The sequence below is a fragment of the Lepidochelys kempii genome, chromosome 12 (genome assembly GCF_965140285.1).
Source record: "Lepidochelys kempii isolate rLepKem1 chromosome 12, rLepKem1.hap1, whole genome shotgun sequence".
Taxonomy (NCBI): Eukaryota; Metazoa; Chordata; order Testudines; family Cheloniidae; genus Lepidochelys; species Lepidochelys kempii.
Window position 1 is genome coordinate 32,321,449 of NC_136391.1, and position 27,415 is coordinate 32,348,863.

At 40.3% G+C, this 27,415-nt stretch overlaps 1 long non-coding RNA gene across 1 annotated transcript in view; it reads right to left on the reverse strand.

Moving 5' to 3' along the window:
• Nucleotides 1–26,268, reverse strand: part of LOC140896348 (uncharacterized) — an 88,303-nt gene extending 62,035 nt beyond the window's left edge. The window contains exons 1-3 of the long non-coding RNA XR_012154525.1: nucleotides 26,191–26,268; nucleotides 19,754–19,867; nucleotides 14,862–14,928 (exon numbers count right to left, since the gene is read on the reverse strand). This is a non-coding gene — a long non-coding RNA (uncharacterized LOC140896348). The remainder of the gene's footprint in view (nucleotides 1–14,861; nucleotides 14,929–19,753; nucleotides 19,868–26,190) is intronic.
• Nucleotides 26,269–27,415: the final 1,147 nt, after the last annotated feature.

Genomic DNA, 27,415 nt, shown 5'->3' on the forward strand with positions numbered 1-27,415 from the left:
CCCCCACCCCCATACACACACAAACTCACTCTCCTGCTGGTAATAGCTTATCTAAAGTGATCATCAAGTTGGGCCATTTCCAGCACAAATCCAGGTTTTCTCACCACCACCCCCACCCCCATACACACACAGACTCACTCTCCTGCTGGTAATAGCCCATCCAAAGTGACCACTCTCTTCACAATGTGTATGATAATCAAGGTGGGCCATTTCCTGCACAAATCCAGGTTCTCTCACTCCCTTACCCCCCTCCAAAAACCACACACACAAACGCACTCTCCTGTTGGTAATAGCTTATCCAAAGTGACCACTCTCCCTACAATGTGCATGGTAATCAAGGTGGGCCATTTCCAGCACAAATCCCGGATTTCTCACCCCCTCCCCCCAGGAACACACACACACACACACACACACAAACTCACTCTCCTGCTGGCAATAGCTCATCCAAACTGACCACTCTCCAAGTTTAAATCCAAGTTTAACCAGAATGTCTGGGGGGGGGGGTGTAGGAAAAAACAAGGGGAAATAGGCTACCTTGCATAATGACTTAGCCACTCCCAGTCTCTATTTAAGCCTAAATTAATAGTATCCAATTTGCAAATGAATTCCAATTCAGCAGTTTCTCGCTGGAGTCTGGATTTGAAGTTTTTTTGTTGTAAGATAGCGACCTTCATGTCTGTGATTGCGTGACCAGAGAGATTGAAGTGTTCTCCGACTGGTTTATGAATATTATAATTCTTGACATCTGATTTGTGTCCATTTATTCTTTTACGTAGAGACAGTCCAGTTTGACCAATGTAAATGGCAGAGGGGCATTGCTGGCACATGATGGCATATATCACATTGGTGGATGTGCAGGTGAACGAGCCTCTGATGGTGTGGCTGATGTTATTAGGCCCTGTGATGGCGTCCCCTGAATAGATATGTGGGCACAGTTGGCAACGGGCTTTGTTGCAAGGATAGGTTCCTGGGTTAGTGGTTCTGTTGTGTGGTATGTGGTTGTTGGTGAGTATTTGCTTCAGGTTGCGGGGCTGTCTGTAGGCAAGGACTGGCCTGTCTCCCAAGATAATGTCTTCTGCAGTTTCCACGGTATGCATCCGATGAAGTGAGCTGTAGCTCACGAAAGCTCATGCTCAAATAAATTGGCTAGTCTCTAAGGTGCCACAAGTACTCCTTTTCTTTTTGCGAAGACAGACTAACACGGCTGTTACTCTGAAACCTGTCATAGTAAATTGTGTAACCTTTTGCTAAGTGTGTGGTATTGGTCTCTCAGCCATGCCAGATCTGTAGAGCATATGAGTCCATTCATCCGCAGCTAATGATTCTTGGATCTTTACCTCATGCTCAGGGGCGTGCACAGGAATTTAAATTTGACCACTTTTGGAGGGGCTCATTCTGTGATCCCACTGTGGGCCCAGGGATGTGACTCTGCTGTGGCCCCAGGGCTGGAGGAGCAGTGACCCCATTGATTACTGGGGGAGGACGTGCCCTGGCATGCCCCTGTTTGCCCTCCTCCCCTCTCCCCAGTGAATGCTCCTGCTTTTGCTATAACAGCTCATGCTTTTTGCTCTGGAGCTCACTGTCAGCAAAGATGGCAGCCATCACACATGCAGTAGTGATGGATGAACCTGAAAAGGTTCAGAGGTCAGGTTCAGTTGGAATAAGCACCAGTAGATCAAGGGGCAAAACTCCCATTGACTTCAGTGGGGACAGCATTTCCCCCCCAAATGCTTATCTGACCCTTTCACATCTCAAAGCTGGTCTTGAACTCAAATAGGACCATGCTTTTGTATGAGGCTTCATACACTTTCTGCATTCTCAGGGCATATTGACCCTTCCCATTTTGGGTCTAGCCAGAAAGAACCAGGGAATTCTGAGATGCTGCAGTAATTGGAAAAATAATGGAAAGGGGAAAAAAAACAACCCAAAATATTTTGGAACGCAAAGAAAGGTTTGTGGTTTGGTTTGAGCATTGGGTAAAGGTACAGGCTAGTTCTTATTTTATCTGCAGTCTATGATTTCAGTGTGGCTATATAACCAAATGGATATTTTACATCCACGCTTCTTCAGAGCATAGGCCCAAGTCCTGAGCTCTTGTATGTGGGTATGTAAGGGAGAAAGGCAGCAGACATCAAATATTTCCACTATGCAAGTGGCAAGTGGAACTCCCATGCAGGGGGATTCTGCACCATCTTTCATCTCTCCACAGCCACCTGGCCACAGAACAGAATTCTCCACATGAACGCCTTTGCATGCATACACTTCTGTGGCTATCTGCATTTCTAAAGTGCTCAGCACTGCAGAATCTAGCTGCCTTAGATGAACTACAGAGAGAATGGATTTTCTATTTGATTCTGATTTGGATGTTGCCTTCTGCCCTATATATGGCCATGCTGGCGGAACGGGAGGTTCTGGTAAAAGGATCTATGCTGAGCACTTGCAAAAGCCCAGAGTGCAACCAATAGTCCCTCAATCATCCATAAAAATATTCTCTGAACAAAAGCCCAGAACGCTTTTTTCCTTTCACAGATCAACTTAAAATGACAGAACAAAACAAAAAGAGACAAAGCAACTACAAAGTCTACATGAGAGAGCGTGTGTGTTACTCACTTTAAAACAGCCACCATCTTGAACTAAAAGTTACACAGAGTACTTCTGCAGATGGGCTAAGAGTGCAATTTTACCCTTCAAAGTGAAACACCTAGAAAACAGTATTAAAATTACATTGCTGTATATACCACACTCCACAGGTGGAAGTGGGCTCACACACACCAATGATCCAATCTCCCCTGTCCTAACTGATGAATAGACATAGTCAGATAGAGACAAAGCTCTGTCTCTTAAGTTTGTGATTTAGGCCATTGTACATAATTGGGTCAGACATGAAGACCAAATACAAACACTATTGACCTTTGGGGAAGATTATATCCTGATCTGATTATGACTGATCTTCATGACTCAGGCCAATCTCCAGTGCCACTTTTGCTCAAATGCAATAGTTATTCTGCAGACTATGGGTGAAGTACTGACTCCCATTGCCTTCAGTAGGGACAGCATTTCACTTGATGATTCTCTTCTGTCCGGAGAATTGGGCTGAGACTCTCAACTGAACTTCACAGCAGCTAGCTATCTAAGACCAATAATACTCTTTCACTTGGCTCAAGTTTTATTTAAACTGTGATTCTGTCCATTTTATATGTGTGTGATATAGGTCTACCTGCTGTCATATAGGAGGTAATTTCCTTCAGAACTATTGGAAAAGATGTAAAATACAGAGAGTTAAAACATAAAGCCTCTGCTCAGAATAAAGTGTCTCTGGCATGTTGCTATTTTATGTGTTTTTAGATGTGTATCTACAGTACATTCCTTTAAGAAGGTACACAAGACCATAACTCTCCTGGAGCTGATTAGGGCCAGCTTCTTGCTGTCAGTGGGAATTTAAAAGCCAAGGGCTGGCAAATTCTAGCAATTTATAAACCATGTGCCAACAGTGTGCTGCAAGTGAATAGCTGTAGTGCACTTAATTTCAAAGTAGAGCCATAATATCAGGGGGGGAAAAAGTAAATATATCAAGTCAATATCTGATTTTCAACACTCAATTGTGCATGTTCCATTTCTTACGGGCAAAGAGAACCTGAGGCACAAAGGGAATGGAATTCTTCCTGGAATGTGAAGCATCAATGCCATTTGCACAGACAGCATACATAGCTGTGAAGTAATTCTCCCTTTTCAAGCATAAAATTGTCCTGTAGGACTCTTGGTGGCAAACATGTGCAAGTATAGATTTTAGTTACAAATGAAGAGTGGGGAACAAATCCTCTGGAATCAAAGGTGAGTTGAAGCAAAGTGACATTTAGGGAGACATGGCCACTCAGACAGCTCATCAGCATCCTCATTGCATCCCACTCCCCAAAGACTGAACTATTACATGCATGACCGTCTCATTCACTTCTACCTATGGAAGCAAAGAAAAGTTTTAACTGGCGGAGTGCATCGTAGAGAGAAAAAACATCCAATCCTCCTCTCATTTACACCAGTTTTACAGAGTTGTAACTCCTCTAAATCCAATACAGGTAGTACTGATTTACACTGGGATAATGAGAGGAGAATCACAGCCAGAGAGTATACTGATCCACATACCCAGTCCATTATTCTGGCAAACCTGCCTTAGATCACAAGTGAGAGGAAGTTGGCAGGCTCTACTCCATTGTCTGCTAACATCACAAGGCCATAATGCTGTTTAGTGCAACTGGCCAGATACTGTAGCTGGGACCAAGGTAAAAATTGACACAACTGTGTCCAATGTCCAAAACACACGGTAGTGCAAATAAATAAATAACATATACAATCCTCCAATTATCAGGCATCAAAAAAGTCTTCTAAACAAAAACAGATGAGGAAAAATTGCCAGATGCTGAGAGAAAGAAAAGTGATGCCATTGTGCTATTTAGCAGCAGGACAGCAGATCAGGCAGGGACACTGCTGCCAAATGGATGCAAATGTATAACCCTGATTTTTAAGTCATCCATACCTCTGACACACACCCAAGCAGTCCATTTCTTATTAGCTCTTTGGCAACACTTCCATAGATTGTGCTACTAACTGGAGCTCATAAGGAATTTTTTGCAAAAATATTCTCAACAAAAATGCCAATTTGTCAAAACTGAAACTGCTCATAGAAAAGTGTCAATTTCAACTAATTTCCTGACTCAAAAAAAAGTTTGAATAGTTTTGAAATTGTCAACAAATTCTGGGTTTTGATATTTGACAAAAAAAATTAATGTTTCAAAATGTAACTTAATTTACACTAAATGTAACTTAATTTAAACTAAAATAAAGTTTAATAAAAAGATCAAGCTTAAAATTAAATTTTGCAATTTTGTTGGTATGTCAGTTCTTGAAAAAATTTTGAGATTTTTGATTTTCTAACCTTATTTGGGATGGAATTTTTTTTTTTTTAAATCTTGCAGATTCTTGCAGGATGGGAAAACAATTTCCTACTCAGCCTACGCAATAAATCCTTGTTGAATTGGGGGCTAAGAAATCTCACACAAGTCATCCATAGTAGCTTCTAGCCAGTGCTTTCAGTCCTGTATATAAGCGTCCTCATTCCAGTAAATGATAAACAACAATAAATTAATGTTTCAAAATGTAACTTAATTTACACTAAATGTAACTTAATTTAAACTAAAATAAAGTTTAATAAAAAGATCAAGCTTAAAATTAAATTTTGCAATTTTGTTGGTATGTCAGTTCTTGAAAAATTTTGAGATTTTTGATTTTCTAACCTTATTTGGGATGGAATTTTTTTTTTTTAAATCTTGCAGATTCTTGCAGGATGGGAAAACAATTTCCTACTCAGCCTACGCAATAAATCCTTGTTGAATTGGGGGCTAAGAAATCTCACACAACTCATCCATAGTAGCTTCTAGCCAGTGCTTTCAGTCCTGTATATAAGCGTCCTCATTCCAGTAAATGATAAACAACAATAAATACAATACATTAAAAGGTGCATTTTCAGTCAGTCTCCAACTGGCCTCTTCATTGGTGTACACAGCCATCTGGGAATGCAAGCAAGCAGATGTGCGTATCTGACAACCTGATCTAGAAGTGCATCCACACACAGGGTTTATACATGCAAACAGGTGTGGAAACAAAATGAGAACTTCCAGTTTGGCTGAATATACAGGGTAAAGGATATGAATAGTTTCTTACATTAGTGCTTTTAGTAAGTGCTCCTTGTATATTTTAACACCTTTGAAATCTGATATTGTTCAAACTTAATATCCCAATCTTCAGGCTATATCCTTCTCAGTGGAGCAACACCGATTTACATGAGCTGAGGATGAAGCCCTTAGCAAATAGCTGTAGGATGCTGCATGGAGATTTGTGTAACTAGGAGAAATTCCTGGGGATAGAACCCACATGATTCTCTCTGTGTCATAGAAGCCCTGTTTGGAGTGTGTGGGGGGAGGAGGAGGGAAATGGGGAAGGGAAACGGAGGGAGCCACCAAGCTTGCTTCAAAAGCATGCACTAGTGTGGCTCTTAATTAGGTTAATGTGAAGGCTCATTGAGGGTACGTTGAAAATGGATTATGTGGTCTCGTGGTTGGGAAATGCCTTCCAATGGGATGCAACCAGTCTAGCCTGATGGCCTGTGCATTGACCATGGGTGAGTATGGGATTCCACCCCCTCAGAATCCACACTCAGTGCCCCTCAGCCTTTATGCAAAGAAGCACAAATTTCACCACTAGTGTGATTTTAATGAAGCAATCTAGTGGTAAGGTGGTGTGATGCAGGCAATGCGAAATCCATGCTTGACCACTACCAAGATTCTTCTACATTCCTTGTAAATCAGCTGTTATCTTTGTACTTAGGATGAGTCATGATACATATTTATCTTGTTTATCCTAGTGTCTGCGCAGAAACTGGGAGGTTTGGAAACATATCCATGATGACAAATATGGAAATTTCTCAATACATATTGTAATTTCTGCTCCAGGATGGCATCAATGCCCACAAATGATACCTAAATGGAGTCTTAAAGATGGGCAAAGATTTAATTAATAGAGACTCTAGATGTTCTAGCATATTTATTGGAAAAGATGAAATCACAACAGATTATGTCCAACGGAGCTAGATAGAGCGTTCATGTACATTTAGAAAGGAATATTACAGTATTTTAAAAAAAAAACATTACAAAATTGAATGCAATGGTAAGTGACATTTTAGTTCAGTCACAATTAAAATCAACCTGACTTATTCCTTGCATTAGTAGCTACATATTCTCTTTAAAGTTCATATAGGGTTAAGTTTCTCATCCTTGGAGATTTCTTAATGGCCCCTGTTATCTAAACCTTGATCCATAATGGTGGCTGTGTATTATGTTTTCAATGCACATCCTCAGACATATTAGGACATGAAGTGAACTTGACAGGAAGGAGAATATTTTCTTTCTCCTCTGAAATGCCCCATGAGGGTTTTCTGTAGGCGACCTCCTCAGACCTTGGCTTTACATTAGAGTTATTGTCCTGAGAGAAGATTCAGTTAAAGCACCCAATTCATTTCATATAGTGCTCTCTAGTTTATTCTTGGTGGCAGCTAACTTGTAAAATTTTATTATGAATTCTTTTTTGGTTTGCTTGATGGAAAACAATTATTCTATCATCAGTCCTAAATGCAGTTGTAGAAATCTTTGATATACCACAGTGAACCAGTCTTTTGTTGACAGTTATCCAGATAAAATGTTCACTGGCTAAGAGTATGCCTGTGCCCTGAAAGGTTTGCATAGTAAGTAGACAAGAAAGAAATAGCTTGGGCCAAAGGAAGTCCTATTATCTGTTTTACAGATGGGAAACTGAACAGAGAAGTTAAGTGACTTTTTCAAGGCCACACAGAAAGTCTGTGCCAGGGGTGAGAATGAGCCCACACCTATTGAGTCAAAGTCTAGAGCAATGTTTGTCAGCCTTTTCAGGTTGGCAGCCCCTTATTCAAAGTAAAAAACATTCACCCACCCCTACGTGTACTATAGGAGGGGGTTTGTTTTTTTTTAAGGACCAATGATAACAACGCAAAGCCTATAGCATTCATCTGTGTGTTGAGAGGTTGATGGAAAATATTTGACCTTGAAAGGTACAGGTGTGCTGGGAGTAGGCAAGCAAAATGTTCTTTGCCTTACAATAAAATAAAATTTTCAACCCCCTGACTGCATTGTGCACACACACACACACACACACACAACTTTTGGCCCAGTAGTTGAAAAACACTAACCTAGTGGCTTAACAGAACACTGTCCTTCTTCCTTCCATTGACACTGGATGCTAGTCCCATGCAATGAGAATCAAATGCAGGGGAGGGGAAAAGCCTTTGCAGCCTCTTTCATCCTCATTTGAATTAGAGAAAAGAATCCAATACTGTACAGGACATCTGGAATCTAGCAGGACCCCCACGTCCTCAGAAGACAAAGAGCTACATGGACCTAGATAAGTTTCGTATCAATACGTGGCTATTCATTAAGAGTTTGCCCCAGAAAGATGCTGAGCACTCCTGTGTGGTGTACCCTAAATTCAGAATGAAGTCATTAGGAGGCTGATTCACTGATCTGCAGAGTCCACTGAGTCAATGGAAAGACTCCCATTGACATCAATAGGCTTTGCATCAGGCCCTGGTAGTTGAGGATGCTCAGCACCTCACAGGATTGAGCTGAAAGGGCTCCACCGTGTTAGCCAGGCGAAATCCAGCTTTTAAGATGAGACCTCTCTTGCACCCCACAGATTTGCTGTTTCTAGTAATGCTTTCTCTTGCAAAACAATCTAACAGGCTGTCATTTGCTGCAAAGTTCATGGGTTCTTACAGAGCCATAATCCAGCGAGTAGCAGGCTGCTATATATCAAGTGAAAAATCCAAACCACTGGTAATGTTAGATAGTTTCCTCAGCATACTGCAAAGCCAGATTGCTCTGATGAGATGGCAGATGCAAACTAGGAAATTAAAGTAAAATTAGGGAGGCAGATTTGTATTTAGACTTCGGCTGTAAGCACAGGAAATACTTGAAGCTGTACTGGAAACAGTGTGAATCCCATTTGTAAGTATGAATCCTCTTGCAGTGAAGCGTATGTTGGAGTTCAAACCCACTCAAATAAGGAATCTGCTGGGAAAAAATGAATGTATACTGATGCTATTTAAAGCTGGGCAAAAACGTCAGAGGAAATCAATTGCAGCTTTTTGTATGCCCGGGTGTGCATTTGAATATCAATTTGGAGGCATGCACAAGTATATGATCCCATGGTAATCAACAGAGTAATGAATATTAACATAATTAATATTACACCAAAATGTGTCATGAAACTGAATTATGTCAAGAATGAACCAAATGTCTGATACCAACTAAATGCTGTGGGTCACAAGACGGAAATGCACAGCATTTTGTAATTATAAACAGTCACATATTTTCACCTATCAGTTGCCAATTTTGGAATAAAAGAATAGACCAGCAAAGAGAAACAACTTTGTAATCAGTTAATAGAAACATGCTTCTAGTATGGGCTTCTGATAACTGACCAAAAATAGAGGCATCCTAAGGACCACACTGATTCCCGGCATAGACTCTCATGGAGGAGCTCCATAGGCAGAAGGGGACCCAGAGAAAGATTTGCAACGATGCTAGGGAAACATCACTTGGCCAGCACAGGCCAATAGTGTGCTCTGCTGGCTGAGGTGGTTGCCCCTTTGGGGTTTGTGTTGGTTAAGCTCCTGTGGGGTCTGATCTACTGGCAATGAGAATCTTTCAATTGATATCAGTGAGCAATGGATCAGTCCCATCGAGCACCTTGCAGAACAAAAATATAACCTCCTTCTGCAGAAACCCAAAGGGAGAGCTTGCACTATGGCCTTCTTCCCCCTTCTCAGTGAATCCCAGCATTCCTCAGTACGACTCCTCCCTGGGCCAAGACAGAGCAGGGAGGTGCAATATTAACCAAATAATCTGTACCAACAAGAGAGAACCTGATTCCAGAACTTTATAATCAAGGGGAGTATTCTCTTACGCCCTTATTCTTGGCAGCAGTACAGAGCCCAAGCGTTGGTTGGCCAGTGCATTATTCTGCTCTAAGGGATGATGGAGAAAGCAGCTGAACAGCCTACATACAAATTCCCACCCACCCCCGTAGACAGACCGACATGTACAACATGAACTAAAGGCAAGACAGACAGAGACTGCCAGATCTTCTCAACTTGGCAGTTCCACAGTCAAGGTACACCTTCAGCCAAGGAGATACTCCACCAGTCTGGTCTTGTTTAAACTATTATCTTCTTTAAAATGATTCTAAAAGGGTTATTGTTTTATAACAACATGGGCATGCAGGAAAGCCAGGTCCCTGTTCTGAAAAGCTTCCAAGCTAAAGGAAAATCTGTCTTTCTAGTAACATACAAATATTTACATCCAGACACAAAATATGAAACCAGAGGAAGCCCTTAGGGGCTCAGCAAATTCTAAGTCGACAAAAACCCTAACGTGTTTTGATGTCACAAATCGTGTATTTACAAAGAGCAAGTCCAACAATGAGAGTGAACGTATTCAAAGCCCAAGTTCCAGCTAACAAAGTTCTTGGCCACAGCAGGGCCCTTTTTGTCTCATCTGGTAGAGCTACCTACTATGCAAGCCGAGGGGGTCATGGTTCCAGTCTCGGTCACCAGATGGACAGACCCTGCTAATGAGCTAGCTCCACCTCCAGGGTTTTGCCACTACCCCTGAAGCCACCTGAGATCATTTGTTTCATATGTGAGTCAGAGGGACATAATTTATGTCTTTAAGGACCCCAGACTTGTAGGTTCAAAGCCAGCCAGCATTTCTCCTGATGTTTTTTGTGGCTTTTGGCTACTTATAGTGATGAAGCTACTAAAAATACTACATTAGAGGAATGCTTAATAAGGCTCTTTTGTCTGGGTTCATATTGAGATGGTTTGTGTACATTTGTAAGTATGTGTAAATATGTATTTGGACAGTTGTTAAGAAACATGTATAATTTTTCCCAAACACCACAGCTCCTTCCAACCATTATAGTTTAATGGGATAATGCATATTTAAAGAATTTTGAGCGTGTGTTTTATTTCTAGTTATTTACTTAACAGACTACATCAGGCCTTCAGAGCTTTTACAGACAATTGTATAAAGTAAATAGGCATTCACCCAGTTTTTAAAAATGCACATTACTTACTCAGTGGAACCATCTGTTGGAGTCATAATAATCTACTGCAGCACTCAGAAAAGTATGGAAGCTTAATATAATTTAGGAGGAATTACATGTATTGTGGGCCAAATTCTGCTCTCAGTTACTCTGGTGTAAATCCACAGTACCTTTCCTGAAGCCAGTGGAGTTATTCTGGTTCAAATCTGGGTGCATGGGGGCAGAATTTACCCCTCTATTGTGTCCTGAAACACTATGGAAGTTATTCCACATGCACATCCTCCATAGATAAGATTCCAGCCATTTCAACTTAAAATATAAAAGGTCATGGCCTGCATTGTGGATAAACATTTGGCAAAGGAGCTAGAACATCTCCATGCCACCAAATTTTATTTGTGCTCCCACACCTGAAGACTGGGAAAAAGAATTCTTACCAGCGAGGCACAAGTTTACCCCCGCCAATACTGTAGAGCCTAATTATAGGCCGCCCTACAAATGGGAACTCTACAATCATGTTATACTTTATTTATAATTCTTTATTTTTAATAGATAATTTAAAGTACGGAGCAATTTCAATTGGAATAAGAACACTATTTTTTTATTACAACTCATTGAATGATTTAATGTTTCAGGCTGCAATTTTCCAGGGCGCCTATGGTAGTTAGACATTGAACTCCTACCCAAAGGCAGTATGCGTTGGATGCCTCACTCCCATAGGCACCTTTGGAAATCTCAGCTTTCCTGATGATATTTGCATAGAGACATTCAGTAAGTGCATTAAGACATGACACAATGCATGTCTGCTGGGCTCTCCTCATCCCTTGTGCGTTTACAGCTAAAAGCAGCCTTATATCTAATGATACATCAGAGGTAAAGCAATACCCTTAGTTCAGTACACACCCTCTCATATCTTATTGCTTTCATCACCATTCAGCAGGGAGAGGTTGAGAACAGAACAATGACGAACCAACTGTTCGTTCCTGCTTCAAAGGATGAGACAATAATACAGATACCTTGCACTTAGGTCACACCATCCATCTGAGGATCTCAAAGTGCTTTATGACCATTAATTAACGACAGGTTTCAGAGTAGCAGCCATGTTAGTCTGTATCAGCAAAAAGAACAGGAGTACTTGTGGCACCTTAGAGACTAACAAATTTATTTGAGCATAAGCTTAAGTGGGCTACAGCTCACTTCATCGGATGCATAGAATGGAACATATAGTAAGAAGATATACATACATACAGAGAACATAAAAAGGTGGAAGTACCCATACCAACTGTAAGAGGCTAATTAATTAAGAGGAGCTATTATCAGCAGGGGGAAAAAAACTTTTGAAGTGATAATCAAGATGGCCCATTTCGGACCGTTGACACGAAGGTGTGAGGATACTTAACATGGGGAAATAGATTCAATTAGTGTAATGACTGAGCCATTAATTAATGAAGCATCATAGTATATCTTTGAGATGAATATTATCATCATTTCACATAAAGACCAAATTTTCTAAAGTGACCTCTGAATTTGGGGCCAGATCTGAGACACTTAGGGCCTGATTTGCAGAGCTGCAGAGCACACACAGGCCACTGTTCTTTTTGATACCCCTTCCTCTGAAGGGGATGGATCCAGTGGACAGGAGCTGTGGTTTGAGCACCTTTGGAAATCAGGCCCCAGGTCTCAAGCAGGACATCCATAGTTAGTTTACAGGCTGGAAAATCAGACACTTTCTATATCACGATAAACAAAAATATTGAAACAGCACATGGCAGCATTCCTACTAGTGAATACAATTTTAAACTCTGATGGTTTTATATTTAAAAGTTATACAAAGATGTTTAGTCTGGGGTGCTCCCATTTTCCTCTGACATTTAATGAAGATGAGTAAACCTGCCAGTGGATGAATGAAACCAGAATTTTAGAACTCATTCTATGGGTTGTTCATCTATTTGTATTTCCCTTTTTCTACTTAGATGCAAAGTCTTTGAACTCGCCAGGGCTTCTAGCATGCCAAGTTGCGTTCTGTGACTGCTGGCTGAATTTGAAAATGGGTTACAGTTACAGACCTGACCACTAGGAAAACCCATTCCAACATGCGTGAGCCCAGAGATGTCAAGACACTGCTATATCTAATTACACACCTGAGAGGGATTAACCTTTGAGGACTAAATTAATATTCTAAATAAAATGAATATGCATCAGCCTGTAGATTAGGATTAAATGCTTAGTAGGATCTTTATGTAATCAAGCAGATTTTGTGGTGCAGATATTAACCATTAATGTGAAGCAGCAAAATTATTCTTTATCCTTATAATAACACATCTCACTTCTAAGGCACACTGCATCTGAGAATCCCAAAAGGCTTCAAAAATAATCAACCCTTCTAGCACCCCAGGAGATAAGAGAGTGCTACTATCCCCATTCCACTGCTGAGGAAATAAAGGCACAGAGAAGGCAAATATATGGGCCCAGATCATCCCTCCTGGGATCTGTATATAAGGGGAATCTTACATTTATTGATCTGCCTATGCCTGCACACAAGGAGAGGGCAGGACTACCGGAGATCCCCATTCTTCTTCTCCTTTCCTAGCATTGATGGAGCTCTGCTGAAGCTCAGACTGGTCAGAGAATTATGGTGCCAGCGAAAGTGCAGAAGGATGTAAAACATGGGAGGAGCTATTCTCCATGACACCATCCCCCAGGGTTCATTTTGGAAATCGACTGGAACATCACACAGTTATTAGCTACATTACCCTCCCTTCAGGTTTTCCCTCTTGGTTGCTATCACCTAGCCACATAGGCACCCAGACAATGGCAGCACCATTCCTGTTGGAGCCTAGTAGCACAGTAGTTGTCCATGCAGAGAGGTTCCCATCTCTGTACGGAAGGCAGGAGGGAACTCCTTATCTGCAGATCCACTGACTGGAAGGGGACACAGTCTCCCAATTCGATGGCCCCCTCAAACAATGCCTAGCAGAGGGAATGGTTCCAGGAAAGCTCTGTAAGGTCACTTACAGACTACTCTCCACTTCCCCTCTTCCTGTGGATTCTTCCTCACTATCCAAAGTTTAACACTGAGTGATCAGTTTATATACACAAAGCATCCTTTTTAAACCCAGCTATTACACCTATTTTTTCTTTTAATTAGCTTCAAGCATTATAGGGGTACTAAACTCTCAAATAAGGTTTTAATTTAATCCAGTGAAGTCAGAAGAAAAGCAAAAATATTCCCAAATTACCTACAGGCAAATGAGAATTCATCTGGGTGCTAATCCCATCTCTTGGCATGATATTTCCTTACATACGTTCAATGATATTTTCCAGTGGGTACATTTTTCTGCCTGTGCAAGTCAGTTTGATGGTGCTAAAAGGCAGTTAGGTGTTGAAATCAAGGGATTTGAAAGAAGGCACCAGTGGGTTTCTATTGACTTCAGTGGGTTTTGGCTGAGTTCCTGTGGTGAATTTGTCCCTAAATTCCCTGGATTCTGAGAGTTTAAACCAGAAATATATTATTCTAGAATATTCATATTCTACTTATTATTTTTGGAAGTAACTTCCATGTTTGTTGCAGAATTGTGAAGTTAAACACCTAAAGGAATTATCTGGGCCTAATCCAACCCATTATTATTATAAATACAAAATGTATCAGGAGTTATAACATATCAGTCCAGGTGGGAAACTTAGAAAAAGCAATTAACATTCCTCTATAGACTTTTGTATTTACTTTTCAAATTTACCACTTAAGACTTTAATTCTCCATTAAACTGCTTAAATATACATAACTTCAGAGTTATTTAAATGTTTTATGAGCTTTCTGAAATGATCAGCTAATTAAAAACACTTACCTAATTTAGTACCTTAACTTCATAAAGCTTCCTTTTATTTGGGAAGAAGTGGATTTAATGTGCACCTTTTTTTCTTTTTGCTTTGTTAGAAAATCTTAATTTTAAAAATAATCATGATTTCAATGAGGGAAATGGGTTTTTCAGACCCAGAGACTAATGTGAGGAATATTATAGCTCATTACTTCCTCCTAGCCTGCAAACTTAAATTAGTAGTAATCATTAGCTACCATGTATGACATTGCGTATATAATTAAGAAATAAATTTATTACAGAAACTTGGAAATATCAATTAAAAAGTAGTCAGTGCAGTCCCACAAGGTCCTATATGATTACCTGTGTTATCTGGGCTGTCACTTCCAATGCTGGTTGGAATCTCAAAGACCTCTGAGGGGTGCTCAGTCTGTCAAGTTAAATAAGTTAGACAACCTTAGTGGAAAAATGAAGTGATACAAGCAGGTGCAAACACAACTGTTTAATAGAGGAACAAAGATGTCAGCTTCAGCCTATTATTGACAAAAGTGCTTTTCTCTTTTACTGTACTTTTGAACTGACTGACAGGACAATTCAATTTGCTGCTTTACTACAATCCGCTCATCTGGCTGGAAGGAGTAGAACCTTGGGGATATTAGAGGACACTCAAAGAATTACATTTGTTCTTACCTATTATATTTGGGAACCATGAATTTTAGTTCTTTTGTGTAACATTCATAGAGTTTAAGGTCAGAAGGGACAATTAGATCTTCCAATCTGACCTCCTGTATATTACAAGGAATTACATTTCACGCAGTTACTACTCTATTGAGCCTAATTAAGCCTTTAAGCTTCCTCCTTGGTATAGAAAATATAATTAGCTTCTGTCTGCTCCCCCCCCCCAAATATTCACCTTTTTGCCCATTTCTAGAAATGAACCCAAACACTTTGAAATTCTTAATTTTCTAATTAATTATTCTCTCCCCCCTCCACATTTTCTCACATCTGCATTTCATCACATACTCTTCCAGATTCCAGCCAGGGCTGGAAATGGAACTGCTAGAAAATGTCAGTTCTCACGGTTTTTCCAACCTGATCAGGATCAAGGAATGCCCTATATTTGTGGCAGTAAGGCTGTCATTGAAAACATCCAAACATTTTACATTTAGCTATGCAGACTCTCCAGTCCCATCTATATTATGAATGCAGATGTCATGAGGGACCCAGTCATAACATAAGTTGCCCACCCACATGAGTAAAACATAGTCCTGTTCTGAAAGGTTATTAACTTTCCTAGCAATACATAATTATCTGAAACCAATTAACATGGAAGTTGCTGATATACCTTTGGACATACTTGAACTCTTTACAACCCCACAACTTCTCCATGCAGTACAGGTTTAGAGACAATTATAAGAAGCCAGGGAAGAGGGGCATGATGCTTTTGAGCTCAGTGATGCTCTTATTTATGACGCAACGCTACAGCGTCTCCTAGAGCTCAAACAACACCTTCTCCTGAAACAAGAATACAAGAAGCCAGTTTACTGTGCTTGTTTTCTTTAAAATCATACTGAGAGTATCAACATCATTGTCCAGTTTTGGCATCCAGGAGTGCCAAGAGGGACAATGTACAACTACCTCAATCTTTAGTGCAAATACAATAATATCAGTATTTCCCTGGATTTGTCCCCTTAAGCCTTCCAAAACCTGCACATCAAACCCACATGAAACTCAGCTAATTTCAGATCACAGTACAAACTCAAAACACAAAGCAGATTCTTAGAAAGATTTGCTAGGGTTCACCAACCTGTTGAGTGAACCTTGGCTCAGTGCCAAGCAAATCTGGGCAGATTAATGTTTGCTTTAAATCAACATTATCTGACGTTCTCGGCATCTGATGTGAAGCTCAGTTTTTGCTTTTCTTGTTGAGACTGTGGGTTAGCTCAAACATGAAGCTCAAAGCAAAACTCAAGGCACACAGTCTACATGGATGATACCTGACGAGTACGCTTGCCTGAATTCCTGCAAGGCAGCCAGTCTCCCTCCTGATCCATTAACATTCTGTGACATTACTGAAACTTTTGGGGAGCATCTGTTTTGAACTGTACACTCACTGCAAAACAGAGCAGTAAATTAGTTGTTCCTACATTTCAAACACCGGGCCAGATTGTGATACCTTTACTACATTGAATAGAACTTTGCTCCACCAATGGTTCCATTTAAGTCAATGGGAATACTTGTGGAATAACTATCCATTGTCAGGTTTCAGAGTGGTAGCCGTGTTAGTCAGGATCAACAAAAAGAACAAGAAGTACTTGTGGCACCTTAGAGACTAACAAATTTATTTGGGCATAAGCTTTCATGGGCTAAACTTACTTCATCATATGCACGCAGTGGAAAATACAGTAGGAAGATATATATATATATATATATATATATACAAAAAGAACATGAAAAAATGGGGGTTGCCATACCAACTCTAAGGAGAGTAATCAATTAAGGTGGGCTGTTATCAGCAGGAGAAAAAAAAACTTTTGTAGTGATAATCAGGATGGCCCATTTCAAACAGTTGACAAGAAGTTGTGAGTAACAGTAGGGGAAAAATCAGCATGGGGAAATAGTTTTTAGTTTGTGTAATGACTCATCCACTCCCAGTCTTTATTCAAGCCTAATTTAATGGTCTCTGGTCTGCAAATTAATTCCAGTTCTGCAGTTTCTCATTGGAGTCTGTTTTTGAAGTTTTTTTGTTGAAGAATTGCGACTTTTAGGTCTGAAATTGAGTGTCCAGGGAGGCTGAAGTGTTCTCCAACTGGTTTTTGAATGTTATAATTCTTGACGTCTGATTTGTGTCCATTTAGTCTTTTGTGTAGAGACTGTCCGGTTTGGCCAATGTACATGGCAGAGGGGTATTCCTGGCACATGATGGCATATATCACATTGGTAGATGTGCAGGTGAACTAGCTCCTGATGGTATGGTTGATGTGATTAGGTCCTATGATGGTGTCCCTTGAATAGATATGTGGACCAGCAACCACAACGGGCTTTGTTGCAAGGATAGGTTCCTGGGTTAGTGTTTTTGTTGTTTGGTGTATGGTTGCTGGTGAGTATTTGCTTCAGGTTGGGGGGTTGTCTGTAAGCGAGGACTGTCTCCCAAGATCTGTGAGAGTGAGGGATCATCCTTCAGGATAGGTTGTAGATCCTTGATAATGCGCTGGAGAGGTTTTAGTTGGGGGCTGAAGGTGATGGCTAGTGGTGTTCTGTTACTTTCTTTGTTGGACCTGCCCTTAGTAGGTGACTTCTGGGTACTCTTCTGGCTCTGCCAATCTGTTTCTTCACTTCAGCAGGTGCGTATTGTAGTTTTAAGAATGCTTGATAGAGATCTTGTAGGTGTTTGTCTCTGTCTGAGGGATTGGAGGAAATGCAGTTGTATCTTAGAGCATTATCTGTAGACAACGGATCATGTGATGTGGTCTGGATGAAAGCTGGAGGCATAGTAGGTAAGTACAGCGGTCAGTAGGTTTCCGGTACAGGTTGGTGTTCACGTGACCATTGCTCGTTAGCACTGTAGTGTCCAGGAAGTGGATCTCTTTGTGGACTGGTCCAGGCTGAGGTTGATAGTGGGATGGAAATAGTTGAAATCTGATGAAGTAAGTTTAGTCCACGAAAGCTTATGCCCAAATAAATTTATTAGTCTCTAAGGTGCCACAAGTACTTCTTGTTCTTTTATCCATTGTCAGTAAGGGCCACTATAAGTAGTTTTGTAAATTATTTTTCAGCAATTGTTGCTTTCGGCAGTTTATAATACTCCAGCAACTGGGAAGTGGGGGGCGGGGGGGAGGACCAGCAATGCTCTGATTTCTGTTAGCACTGACTAAACATTTGTTCCAACTGTCTGGGCAATCAGAAGGCAACATAAATACCTTGCTGTGCCTGTGGGATCTCATGCTAAGTTATAATCCATCACTGGAGCAAGCAGACACTCCTGAAGACATTCTAAAGCATTTCTGAGGTTGAATGTAATTCATTGCTACATTCTCTGGTTGCATGTTTAATTCACCTAGCAGGAGGAAGTGGCTACACATGGAATGGTTGTATGCTCTAAATTTCACTTAAAATTTGCATCATATTAAACAACTATTGACTGCAGACGCTATAATTTATCATGTGATTTATTATCTCCTTACTGCTAGAATTCTTTGTCAATAACTTTTACATGCAATAACAATACCTTGACATACAGCTTCTTTGTATTTATACCCATGTTACTTAAGATCTATAATAGTTCTCAGGATCAGTCTAGGCAAACCTACTTAGCTAAAACAAGAACTGACCCCAACCTTTTCTGTGGATTGAAAAACACCAATTGTCACTTTGCTCATTTCTTTTCTTCCTTTCTGCCTTCTGGTTTCAGCAACGAACAGAAGGGGAAATATGAAATAACTGCTATTTCTCACCATTCTGGAACCAAGAAGGAGCACAACAGACTGTTCTTGCAATATTTTCTGGCCAATTTCTAGTCCCAACAAGTTTGCACAAGCTTTGGATAAGCATGCAGGCTTGGGAGTGCTGATGTGAACTGAACCCTTGAACCTTTCAGGTTCAGCCCCTACTAGCACATAGTCAGTCTTGCAAAAATATATAGAAAATTAACCTATATGAAGAGAGATCTGAGCTCCATCAGATTTCAAGGAGAAGTTTTTCTGGCAATTGAAAATCCCATTTGGTCATGGATGATGCATTGTTTCTGTCATTCCAACAGACTGCAATTAACCTTTGCATCTGAACAAAAAAAAATTAATCATTTTAATGAAGTAAGACATAACTATATAGCTTCATTTCATACTGATAATATTGGGGCCTGGACTGAGGGAGAGAATCACCAAACCACTGATATTTTAAATGCCTTTTAATGCCCAACAGACTTTTTGGATGACAGTCATATTCATTTATAGAAGTACAACGATGAAAACTTAGAGGCAATTAAAGTAGTTGAGGATATATATGATACTGTTCAATGCTTCTTTGTACTAAAGTACATTTTCTGTGTCCTAATTTCCTGCCTTCTTTCCATGTTACTAATTGATTTGGTTGTCTGTATCCACTAATGATCTAAAAAATGAAAATCTTAACCTTCAGACTGTAAATACATCACTGGGTCCTGAGAGTGTAAGATGATGTGAAAGGCATGCAAGGATGACCATGGAAAGGAAATACACATCTCCATTTGCTTACTGTAAGAACTCAGCAAGGCTCACCTGCCGTCGAACATGCTGTGCAAAGTAGCTTTCTGCTCACTGTTCAATACCATTAGGGTTGCTGCTTAATCCTGTTGCCATCACCATTGCCATGTTCTGCTAATCCTGACACCCCTGTAAAAGGAAAACTTGCTCAAAGAGTCCTCTCAGGCTATCCAAGATTCAGGGCCATATTTTCAAAAGTAGCATCTAACTTTGCAGCTGCAATTGTATGTACAAGTTATTAAAGGAGAATTTTCGTTGTTTCTTCTTTTTTGCACCCATTTGGAGCCTGATTCTGGTTTCACGTTCTCCTTTGCAAAGCCAGGAATAACTCTACTGACGTGAATATAAAACCGAACTGGATCAGACTTCAAAACTCTGTGCAGACTGAATTAGCAAATGCAAACTGGAAGATGTCTAACTCCAAGTGCATATGTCAAAGTAAGTTCCGGTGCAAAAACCAACTATATAATTATAAGGCTTCTGTCAGAACAGAAGAACGCAGGTGTTTCTCAATCTTTTCAGCTCGGTGACCCTTTATTCAAAGTCAAACACTTCATGACCCCTTTACATATAAAATTAAGAGTAAAAAATGTATCAATATCAACAAAGCCTACATCATTTATTTATGTTAGTGTTTCAAGAGGTTGACAGAGACTGCTTGACCTTGAAGGGTAAGGGTGTGTGGGGAGTGGCGCAGCAAGATTTTTCTCTGCGTGATCTCCTGATTGACTTTTGTGATTACCCCTCTCCCCACCCCCCCACCCCGCCCCACGATGGGGTTGCAATCCACTGGTTGAGAAACACTGATCTAAATAACGTGAGCCTTATGCTATCACTTACCTTACTCTACTGCCCTCCCCTTTCCAAGGACAAACTGATAAACTGCTATTAGGCTAGATTCTACCTCCATTGCCAATGGAAGTTTTACAAATGACTTCATTGACAACAGGATCGGGTCCTAATGGGGTGTCTGACAGATTTTTGAATTCTGATGAATAAGTCGACAGGCTTGCACATGGCAGAGTGGCATCTGCTGCTGGCATTTGTCACTGAGCATGCTGGTATTAGGTGGCACTAAGTTTGTGTTTTATGTGAGGCATGAGAGGGCACTTTAATTGCACATCTGCACATTAATTAAGGACACTCTGGAAAGCTGTCCACTGGGTTTATAGTTGGGGTTGTTACTGCTTTGGAACTTCCTACTGGAGAAACACACACGGTGGCTACAGTGTGTTAGAAATGCAAGCAGCTCCCCCTGTATGGATCCTTCATACAAAAGAGCTATTCTGTTGATTTAACAGCTGTGATTGGCACAGAGCATTGAGATAAAGGTACATGTGATTTACTTTACTTATTGTTTGGAATGGCCTAGGTCTGTTCCCCATTGACAGATCTTCCCAGGTTTAGAAGGTTTCTTAGTTAGCTGGGCTCAGTGAGAGAAAGCAAGGTTTCTCTTGGGTAGGTCAGATGAGGAGGTATAGCTTCTTTTTTTAAAAAAAATTGTCCTTTTCGCCATATGAGAATTTGTGAGATGAATTTTCAGCAGAGATGTACTGCAGAAGTTAAAAGGAGATCACCATCTGTTTTATTTAAATAAATCAATTTGTTAAACATGAAACTGGTGAGATTATGCAGATAGGAGGGTGGAGAGCAAAGAAAGGTAATTATTTTTGTTTGCACAAATCATTTTCTTATTACTCAGGGATCAAGGAAGGATTCTTGGCTGGGAGAATGGAGGGCAAAGGAAAATCAGTATATAAATGTGCTGATTAGAGTTGCATGGGATTCCAGAGTTAGGACTCGGGGCAGAGGACAGAGGAAGATTATTTTTATTTAAATTAATCAATTTGTTGTTGATCAGGGATCATGTGGGTTGTGCTGATTGCAAGGAGGGCACAAGACACTTGCTTTTTACCATTACAGTTATTGGTGTAAACACTACTCAGAATCTCCTCTGCCCAAAAACAAAATTGTTTTACTGGTGCTGTGTTTTAGCCCACTCCTTTGAAATACTCCATCTCTGGCATCTTGTGTTGGTGCAGAAATGAGGGTAGAGCAAGAATACTTGACTCATGTTGAGCTTGGAAAGACATATTGAAGAAAAGGAGAATGTGCACATCAGATTGGAGTTTTCTAATGCCCTGTAGAGTATGGTTTACTCTCCTGGCCCAAGTAGACAGATTTGCACTAGTGGGGCTCCAGCTAGCATGGTAAAAATAGCAAATACAAATGCATAATTAAGATATTACACCACCGCACATTATTACAGAACTTTATACTTGTATAGCAATGATTTCAAACTACTTTAATAGCAGGAATGAAGTAAACCTCACAGCGCTCTAGGAGGCAGATAAGTATTATATTATTCATTTCCCCAAAATATCCTTGACTTCTTTTTTACAACAATGATTGATGATAACTAACATACTAAAAACACTGTACCTGACCATTAAAAAAACTAATGTGGTGAGCAGGCAAAAATTTGCGAGGCTGAGTCGCATGTATGCATGGTTCAACTTCAAAACTACATCCAATGATTTTGCTTTTTATTAAAAAACTGGATTAATCAAGAGTGGCATTATTTAGCAATCACCAAGAGTTGGATCATGCAGGCACTCCCTGGGCTTAATCCAAAACCCACTGAAGTCAACCATTTTGGGTCAGGCCCCTAGTGCAGCACTCTCATTGAAATCAAGGGGAGTTCTATGCCCAATGCACTTACAGGGTCCAATATTTGATGCTTCTCCTTTTTCAAAGCAATTAATGAAGCGCTTTCTGTAATTTAAAAAACCTTTCATGAATTGACTGGAAATGTACAGCTCTGAACATCCAGTGAACACACATATCCAAAACTAATGGCTTTGATACCATTGCCAAAATTGTCCCAATGGCATTCTGCAAGCAGTATCCCGCTATATGCCTGCAATGGATAATCTCATTTTACAAACACATTGTTTTATGTAACCATTGGAGTGGTTGAATTAGACCCCAGAAACTAATCTCACTAGTTTTTGAATTTTTAGAAGCCAAGCAGGCTAGGATTTTTGTGGGTGTTGGGGGTTATTTTCAGCTAACAGGGTTTGCCATTATAAAAAACTGGTTAAAAAAACCCAACATGTTCGTCTCATGGGATCAGATGTGTAACATACTAATCCCAGGCACATAAGCAAAGGTTGAGCATTTTTTCCCTCCATACATTTATTGATAGATGGTTCAGTCATAAAAGAGGTAAGGGATGTACAATAGCTGATAATTCATGTCAAATGAAGGGATCGTCTAATGTTATATTTACTTACCTGTCCCATTTAAAACAAGGGGAAAAAAAGCTCTTTAATAAATGAAGTCATTTTTAAACAATTAGAAAAAATACTGGGCCAAAATCATCCCTAGAGGAACTGTTGGAGTCAGCAGTGTTCCCCAAGGGATGAATCTGGCCCATAGTTTCTCCTGGATTTTGAGTTTGTAGCAGGACTGATAAATCTATCCAAACATCTTTATTTTTACAGTACGTTTAAAGGAACATTTTTATTTAGTGCTGTCATCTATCTCCACATTATTGTGAAGTATGATCCTTTATTGCTTTTGTGTCTTCATCATTGCCTCAGGAAAGCATCCTTTTCTCCCTGCCTTTCATTGTTGTTACCCTTGTAGAGTATAACATGCACAAACTTGATTGTGATTAATTGAGGACTCCAGCAAATGATGTTTTTATTCTCTTCCATTTCAGACTTCCATCTGCTCAGGAAAAAAAAAAGTGTAGGTGGGTGGGTGGATGGGGGTTACATTTATAAGGACACTTAGGACTCACTAGGTAAATCATCAGAATGACTTGTTCAGCAATAATGGTTACAAGGGAAGAAAGCCTTCCTTAATAGGGTTTCTTGCTCTTACATCATCAAAATGTTTTTATATCTCTGCACCACCATTCAGGCTGACAGAAGACTGTAACTGTTCAAAACATGGTCTACCTAAGCTTTTTTTGCAGAGGTGGAATTTCAAGCTGAATCGAGCCATGTTAGAATATTGCTTAATTAGAATAACCCACTGAGCCACCACTTAATTCAGATAAATATTTAGTCTGTAAATATAAACACCTGTGTCTTTCTGGTAGTTTAGCACAGTGCAAGTAACATCAGGTATGTTTATAAGAAGTTCTACTGTAGTTCTTACTGAACTGCATGCATTGGCCCCACTGAGCATGATGTACCACAGCCGATAAGGCTTTTCCTTCAGGGTTTACAGTGCAAATATATAGGTTTGCCATCCCCTAGAACTTGGCAAACAAGGTTGCAGCTAGGCAGGGTGGGATTTTCTTAATAGAAAGTGTGATACGAACAAGAAGTCATGTTTCAATTAGATGAATGCAAGGGGGGGAAGTTACTAGAGTGCATAATGGGGACTTTGGCTACTGGGAATGTGACAACGCAGTCAAGCCAAATATTTTCATTCAGGAATTTATTGCCCAGGGACAACATTTTCTTTTAACCAAGTCAAGCAATTTTTAGTAAGTAGATTCCAGGTATGAGTCTCCTCTTACAAAGCAGTGTAGATAGCTATTGGGATTGGCACTGGGACACAGAGCCCGTCACACGTGGGGCACAGGTATTCTTAGTGATACTTGCTCAATGGGCTATGTGAAATGAGCTGTTGGTCTTGGTCCAGTTCCTGTGGCCAGGTGTCCACATCACTATCATGGCCACCATAGCTGGCACTCTTGGTAGTCTTACGAGAGTGGCCAAGGATAGGCTGAGAGGTTGGATTACCTTAAATATGGTCCCACCAGGTCAAGATTGAGGCACGGAGATGGAAGTTTGCAAATGCCAATGCCTGAGCTGTATTACTTCTGTTGAGGTTAGAGAAAGAACCTTATCTGAGATGTAGTGGGGTCAACAATCCAACCACCACAGATTATATTCTCCTATAAATTCAAGAGGAGTAAGGGAAACTGAGTTGATTTGCAGTGGTATGTCCTTGGCAACACGTTATGACCTGTGTGGCAAAATTACAGCTAACTTCTTCAGCAGAGTGGAGGGAAATGTATGGAAGAGTCCTTCACCTCATTGTGGGCTGAATTGCTGATAATGGCATGTTATGCATATGGATATTACTCAAAATGGCAACTCAGAATAAGAGCCATAAGAACAGCATTCGACTGTCATATAAATAATGCACTATGTTATACTGTCCTTACACAGGAATATTATTACCACTTCACTTTAAATATACTAACATGTAGTAAGGATTTTTATTCACTACACATGCATTACTATTAATCTTAGTTAGTATGCAAAGTATAGGATGATAGATATATACTGTTTGTTTGGTAAAATGGACAGATTTACTGCCTAAAGAATAACCAGCAGTTACTGCATAGGGAGGAAGCATGGTCGTGTGGTTAAGGCTGGGAAGATCTAGATTTTATTCCCAGCTGTGCCACAGTCTCTCTGTGAGAACTTGGTCAAGTCACTGAATCACGCTATGCCTCAGTTTCCCACTCTGTCAAAGGGGGGAATAGCATTTACCTACCTGCAGAGCTCTAATTAGGATCAGTTCATTAATGAGTGAAATTCATTGGTGACATATCACACACAATACCTTCTGCACTTCATCCTCATGGTGGGATTGCTATGGCACGGCTGTGGGAGGGTAGGCTGCTTTACATGCCCTCTGTGTATCCCAAAAACAGTCTGTCTCCTCTCCTGCCCCAGATAGGCCAGCCCATATAGAGGCCTTGGGGGGCAAGGAAATCTGGGGACAGGACTACTGGATCCAGTGGCTCAAAAACCCCATAAGAAGTGCAGAGCAGCAGAGACCACCATCCCAGCTTTCTCTGGGGTTCAGTAACATCAGGGGTGCTGTGCTGCAGTCCTCCCCCTCCATTCCCCCTTACCCCACCCCACGCTCTCCACAAGTCTTCTGTAGAGATATCTGCCTGAAACCTGGGCTTTGTGTGTGTGTGTGTGTGTGTGTGTGAATATCATCACAGGATTTGCAGGGTGCATTGAGATCCTCAGAATGGAGGCACTATATCAATGGGAAATGCATTATTATTAACGAGCAGCAAGTAATTTGTTTGACAAACATCAGCCATCTTCCTGTTTGATAATGTACTCATTATCTGAAATTATGCTCTGAATAGTTACAGCCACTAGGTCTTAAACTGAAGGTCAAGCCATTTGTTGTGAAGCCCACAGGAAATGGTTAGTTATGGGAGGATATGTATGCCATGTGACTACTCTGTTTTCTGATTGGATGAATAAGACTCTCTTTTTTGAAAATAAGAAAAAGGAACATTTTGCAACATATTGCATTTTACGGTGTGATGGGAAGTGATCAGGACAGGTAAAAACTATTCCTATCACAGAGAAAGAGCCAATACTCTATTTTTTCAACACAGGCAGTCCTTCAGCTTAGAGTTAATGTGCACAGTTTATAGCTTCACTTATACAAACCTATGCAAGATGCTTTAGCATCAGACAGTGGAGATTTACTGCTATTGCTCCATTTTATCTTCTCAGTTTTGCCCGGGGGATGGGGGGAAAAGGGGAGTGTAATAACACGTGTTCCAAGAAATGCTGAGGCAGGATGATCTTGTGATAAGGGACTTTACAGAAGCTCAGATGTAGGTTCAATTCCCAGCTCTGCCAGAGACTTCCCACGTGGCCTTGAGCAAATTGCTTTACCTCTTTGTGCCTCAGTTCCCCCTCTGTAAGACAAAAGGGAATGATAACATTTCCTTTCTCCCATCTTCATCTGTCTTGTCTCTTTAGACTGTAAGCTCTCTGAGGTAAATTTTACTGTGTGTCTAGCACAGTGGGGCCCCACTCTCCATTGGGACCTCCAGGAATTACTGTTGGGCATATAATAATAAAATAATAATAATAATGAGGAGGAGGACAAGTTAAAAAACAAAGAGAACTTGTTCTATATTCTCGAGAATGGGAATCAAATGGTGGCTGGACTTATATTACCACCAGCAGCTAATTTATTTATGAGAGGATTTATCAGGAGCTGTCAGGTTTAATTTTCTCTAATTCTCATGGTATGAAAAATTCTACTTGTCTGATTTTAATCTATAACCCAAAGATAGGTCTTCCCAGAAATAACAAAAATACAACATTCAAGGTATCCAAACCTGTAGGGCTGCAAAGAAGATTGATTACGCCTCAGCCTTACACCTCCATTCTGCCCCTCCCCCCTTGTCTGCTTCAACGATGTCTGCAAAGACCAGAAGCACTGATGCAGCAGATACATTTTTAATGGTAAGAAAGAGAATTTCAAGAGCTCAAGGACCTTCCTTGGCATGCTGATATGTAGGAAGAGTTACGTTTTTGTTGCCATATGGTTTTAAATTTTTTAATCAAGTCTATACATTTGTTAAGCTATCCTCTTCTTGCGGTGAAGGGCGGGGGACACTTTAAAAAATTACTGTCATGTCTAAAAGGAGGAAACAAAAATAAAATATAAATATACATTGAAGAATCTGCAAATTACTGTGAGGGGAAAAAAGAAATTGAATTTCTTGACTTCAAACCAATAAGAAAAGGATTCAAAAGCAGGGCAATCAATACCACCCTGTGATCAACAGGAAATGCTAAGAATAGCTGTATATCATGTGTGGCTTCAAATTTACAACCAGGACATATAATCTCATTGTAAGTGAAGAGTCAAGTTCAA